Below are 6,000 nucleotides of genomic sequence, written 5' to 3'. Positions count from 1 at the left end.
CAGGTTCGATTCCTGGTCAGGGTACACAGAAGAAGCGTCCATCTGCTTCTCCTCCCTTCCCTCTCTCCTTTCTTTCTATCTCTCTCTTCCCCTTATGCAGCCAAGGCTCCACTGGAGCAAAGTTGGCCCGGGCTCTGAGGGTGGCTCCATGGCCTTCGCCTCAGGCTCTAGAATGGCTCTGGTTGCAATAGAGCAACACCCCAGATGGGCAGAGCATCGCCCCCTTGTTGACCATGCTGGATGGATCCTGGTCGGGTACATGCGGGAGTCTGTCTCTCTGCCTCCCCACTTCTCACTCCAGAAAATACAAAAATAATAATTATAATAAATAAATCAATAATAGGTTGACACCGGTCTGTCTACCCGTGTGTGGTAGGCAAAATAAAAACTTCTTCTCCCAAAAATGTACTAATTCTAAGAACCTGTGAATATGATTCCGTACATGGCACAAGGGACTTTGCAGATGTGATTAAGGTAAGGATCCCGAGATGGATAGATTATCCTGGATAATCTGGGTAGGCCCAACACACATGAAAGCGCAAGGCAGGAGAGTGTGAGACATGTGTGAAAAGGATGTAGCAGCCATTGCTGGCTTTGAAGATGGGAGGGAGACAGAAGATAGGGATGCAGCTAGCCTCTAGGAGCTGGAAAGGTGAAGAAATCGATTGTCCCCTAGAGCCTCTAGAAAGACTGCAGCCTTGCCTCCATCTTTATTTTTAGCCTAGTGAGACCTATTTTAGACTTCTGACCTCCTGAGGTCTAAGATAATTAATTTATATTGTACTAACTTGCCACAAACCAGTGCAGCTAGTAATTTCAGGTCCTGAGTGAGACCAGCGTGGAATTGAGAAAATAGGCTTGAAGTAAAAGGAGGGGCTTGGGAAGCCTCTGCAATGCTGATGGCAAGAACAGAGCGAGCTCAACACCCGCTTCCTGCTTTATTTATAGGGCAAAGTAAGGCCATAAGCAAATTAAAGAGATCTCTGATCACATTTCCAAGGCAACTCAAGAATTTTACCAAGTGCGGGAAACCCCCACCATACATAACATCTTAACTTCACAAGACAAAAGATAAAAAGAAACTTGCCTCTACTCTTTCCGGGGGACATGTGGGGAAGGATAAGTATAAACAATCCAGCACCATAGCTTAACAGCCTTTAGCAACTTTACAGAACAAGTGATGTGGGGAGTTGGGCAGACTGTCAGCTTACTGCCAGTTCCCCACACCTCTGTCACCCAAAACTCTAAACTCAAAGACCCTGTTGGCTTTCGGTCCCCGATACTAACTCATCAAGTTCATAGGCATTTGTTATAGCAGCAATGGGAATCCAATACACTGTGTCATAGGTAAGATGGGGCTGGGAACCAAGGGGTAGAAGTAAGAATGGTCACTTAGCATCACTCCTAGCCACCCACTTGGGGGATTTGTGCTTCTCAGGCACTAAGGGTTTAGCAATTCCAACGAGGAATGCCTCTGCCAAGGAGCACAGCAAGGCTTTCCCGAACTACGTGCTAGGAGGCTGCCTAGGCACTCTAGGCTCACCATGCTGGGGCATCAGCGAGCAGGACAGCCACCATCTTGGCAAAGATAATGGGCCGTGATCATCAGAAAGAAGGAACGTTTTTATTATAGAACGGGGGCAGGGCAAAATCTGTTTGGTGCCTGGTTAATCCACTTGGGTGCATCTTGGTACCGCCTCGCCCAATTTTGACAACAATGGACAAGTGTAGTAACTCTGGCCTGAGAGTCTCAGAACCCTCAGGGCCAGGACGTTGTTACCTGATGGTGAGGGGAATTCAAAGCAAATAAGCCGTTGAAGTTATAGCCTCAAGAGCATCTGCAGCAGTGGGGCTGTAGGTTAATCCCACTCACCTTCCTCTTCTCAGTTTCCCCGTGGCACACCAGGATCCCAAGGAGCCGTTCTCTGAATGGACATGAAGTGCATGCTGGCCGTGGGAAAGATGACGCGCCACCCAAACCCTGTGCAGGGCTGGGGAACGTAGCCCCCCAGCTTCTCGGAGGGCTCTCTGCAGAAAGCCTTCAGCCATCATCCCCCTTCAGAGACTGCTTCAGGCGAAGAGTGATGTCTCACCCAAGATCAGACCCCACATCCAATGACACATCCAGCAGCCATCAGTATAGCCACACAGAGACCCAGCATCTGAGTCTGAAACGGGGAGCAACGTTGCTTCTTGGGTCGGGGAGGCCTCTGTTGAGACTGCATGGGAGTGTAACTTGTCCCTCTACCCACTCCTCCCTCCCACAAATGTTGATGCAGAAAATCGCTCCCTAAATAAAGCTCCTGCAATAACCTCCAGCAATAACCTCCACCTCCAAGCCAGCCTCCCAGAGAGCCCAGCCTGCATCTGAAAATGGGGACATGAAGTGGGGCTTGGGAAGTGGTGGGTCAGTCCGCATATGCCGTGGGGGCTGGTGTTATTTTATCTTCAGGAAAGGGAAGCCTCAGCGAGGCTTTAAGCAAGCAGTCTTAATAGCCTTTTTGTTTTTTTAATTCGCTTTGAGTGAGAGAGAGAGAGACAGACAGACAGACAGGAAGGGAGAGAGATGAGAAGCATCAATTCATAGTTGTGGCACCTTAGTTGTTCATTGATTGCTTTCTCATATGTGCCTTGACCGGGGGTCTCTAGCCAAGTCAATGACCCCTTGCCCAAGCCAGTGACCTTGGGATCATGACAGTGACCCTGTCCTGAAGCTAGTGAGCCCACCCTCAAGCCAGTGACATCAGGGTTCTGAACTGGGGACCTCAGCGTCCCAGGTTGACGCTCTATCCACTGTGCCACCACCAGTCAGGCCAGTTACATGATCTTTTGAAAAGATCCCTCTGGCCATGGGAAAATAGATTGTAAGGGCCAGACTGATCACAGAGAGACCAGAAGGACAGCGGCTGCAGCCATCTGGGTGAGAGATAGCGGTACGTGGACCAGAGCGGCAGTGGTGATGGAGACGTGTGGGTGGGTCTGAGGAGTAATCTGGCAGGTCTTGGTGATGGACTGGAGGTGGGAGAAGGAGAAGAGGATAAGGGAGGAGGCGGTTTCCGGATGACTCCCAGGCTCCAGCTTACACAATGGAGTGGCAGGATGAGATGCGGACACAGGAGGAGGCCAGGTTTGGAGGGGGCGAGATCACTAGTTTGAGTCAGGACACGTTGAACCTGAGGAAGCTCTGCGACATCTCAGGGGAGGCATCACCAGTGGGAGGCAGGATCCGGAGGAGGAAGGAGCTGTAAATCTGAGTTGCTGACACTACGGAGCTGTGTGAGATTATGTCTGAGAAGGTGTGAGAAGGGAACAGAAGGAAGCCTGGGGTGGTCAGACAGAGGGGACTGAGCCAGCCAGCAAAGTCAGAAAGCAGTGGGCTGGGCAGGAAGGGAAAGGAATGGGCGTGAGCTCTGCTCAGAGATGTCAGGCGCAGCAGCCGGCACAGGCGGGGGTATGCTGCAGAAACTGATATCCCTAAGATCTCAAAGTCCCAAAAAAGACAAAAGTGAACTTCTCCTTCAGGTCCAGAGTAGGTCCCTGCTCATCATGGCCCCTCGGGAACCTGGGCGATGGAGGCTCCATCTCAAAACCAGCTTCTACAACTGCCTAGAGTGGGTAGAGGGTGTGGCAATGGCACATTGGCCTCTCCTGTTTCTGTCTCACATTTTGCTGGCAAAAGTGACATGGCCTTGCCTGACTTCAAAGGAGCCAAGGAGGGACAAGGTTGCCATGGAGCCCACAGAGGAGGAGAGCTGGGCGCTCTTGGGCAGCCTGTCTGACCTCCAACAGGCTGAGGACAGGAGAGCGGGGCTGAGCCCGATGCTGCCAACCACGGGCCCGGTAGATAACGTGACGGCTGAGACATGCCTCTGGATGAGGTGACATGGGTCCTTGCTGACGTGGGAAAGGCTTGTTTGGGGATGTTAAGGGACTAAAGGCCAGAAGGCGACTGGAATTGGTTAGCGAGGAACAGGAGGCGAGTAAGAGAGGAGAAGTGTGGGCCATTCTTGCCCTTATGTCAGCTGGGACAGTAGAGGGAGGCAGGGTAGGGACTGAAGGGCAAATCTGGAATGGAAAGGGTTTTGTTTGTTTCCTAGTGGGAGATAAGTGAATGTGCATAAAGACCAATGGAAAGAACCCACTAAGAGGGAGAGGTTAACTGTGCAAGAGGAAGCTGGGACAGGCAATAGGGGACACACAGTTCTCTGTGTCCTGATGCACCCGAGGCTCAGGAATTTCCTGCCCAAACAGTCCTAAGCTGGCAACCAGGGTCTGCGTGGGCCTCTCCCTCCAGTCCCTTGTCCAGAAGGTGGACAGCACCCATCAATGCCTGTATCCCAAGGTCTGAGAGGTAAGCAGAGGGCAGCCATTTGTGGGGTGTGTGGACAGAGCCTGGCAGTGCAGGCTAGGGTGTGCACACAGTTCACAGGAAGCTCCCGCCCCCATGGGGGGGGGCAGAGACGTGAGTGGAGGGAGCCGGCTCTTCCCAGGCCACCAAGTCCAAGCACTCACTCCAAAGAACCTGAGCGTTCCAACTGAACCCAGTGTGGCAGGTCACAATGAAGGTATACCTGTCAAGGTTGGGGGATAAAATTATTTTATTTAATAGGTGTTAGCTTCATTTATTCCTTTTAAATATTTAGATATATGATATATAGATCCCATTTTTCTGCTTGTTCTGAGACGTTCAAATATGATATTAGGGGAAGGTCAAGGTGTGCAATAAGTAAATACACACATATCCTTTATATAATATCTATATATCTATGTACTGTATTATATAATTATAAAGTCATAGAATAAAATGTTCACATAGTCCCAATCTCATTTGTGAGGGAATGTATACACACAGACAAAAGGGTACAGTTTATATCAGTCAGCTTTTGCTGTGTGGCAAACAAAATTTCAGTGGCCTAAACAATAGGCATTTATTTCTCATCTGTGGGGGCTGATGCAGCTCCACCCCATGTGTCTCATCTGGGGCTCAGCCTGAAGGGCCCACAGCCCCTGGGGACATTTTCTTCCTGCTGGAGTGGCAGGAGCTCCAGAGGCCAGCCCAGCCACAGGAGTGCACATCAAGCCTCTGCTTGGGCCGCATCTCCGCACTTCCTGTCAGTGAAGGCCAAGGTCATTTGGTGAAGCGCTTTTTGCCAAGCATGAAGCTGTGACAAAGGTCTAGGTGCCTACAGCTACTATAGAGCAGAGGAAAACTGGAATTAATCATTTAACCCAGGGGTCGGGAACCTTTTTGGCTGGGAGAGCCATGAATGCCACATATTTTAAAATGTAATTCCTTAACGAAACCATGTACATTACGCATTATCCAATAAAAATTTGGTGTTGTCCCAGAGGACAGCTGTGATTAGCTCCAGCCACCTGCAACCATGAACATGAGCGGTAGGAAATGAATGGATTGTAATACATGAGAATGTTTTATATTTTAACGTTATTTTTTTTTTATTATTAAAGATTTGTCTGCGAGCCAGATGCAGCCATCAAAAGAGTCACATCTGGCTCGCGAGCCATAGGTTCCCGATCCCTGATTTAACCTATCACATACCAAACTGAGTATGTGTGTGTGTGTGTGTGGGGGGGGGATATTTGTAATTAATTCTAATTCCTGGAACAACAGATGTTTTAATTTTTACAGCTTGCATAATCCTTCTGTAATAAAGCAAAAATAAGACCTCAATTTTCTCCAGTTCCAATAGAAATCCTAATATAAAACTTTTACTAGTTGATGCACCTGGAAGACTGGCTAGCAATCCTTTTTTAAAAAATAATTCTTGGCCCTGGCCGGTTGGCTCAGCGGTAGAGCGTTGGCCTGGTGTGCGGGGGACCCGGGTTCGATTCCCGGCCAGGGCACATAGGAGAAGCGCCCATTTGCTTCTCCACCCCCACCCCCTCCTTCCTCTCTGTCTCTCTCTTCCCCTCCCGCAGCCGAGGCTCCATTGGAGCAAGGATGGCCCGGGCGCTGGGGATGGCTCCTTGGCCTCTGCC

Source organism: Saccopteryx leptura, chromosome 9 (genome assembly GCF_036850995.1).
Source record: "Saccopteryx leptura isolate mSacLep1 chromosome 9, mSacLep1_pri_phased_curated, whole genome shotgun sequence".
Classification (NCBI taxonomy): Eukaryota; Metazoa; Chordata; class Mammalia; order Chiroptera; family Emballonuridae; genus Saccopteryx; species Saccopteryx leptura.
The sequence above is the reverse complement of the archived record's forward strand: the minus strand, read 5'-3'. Positions refer to the sequence as shown.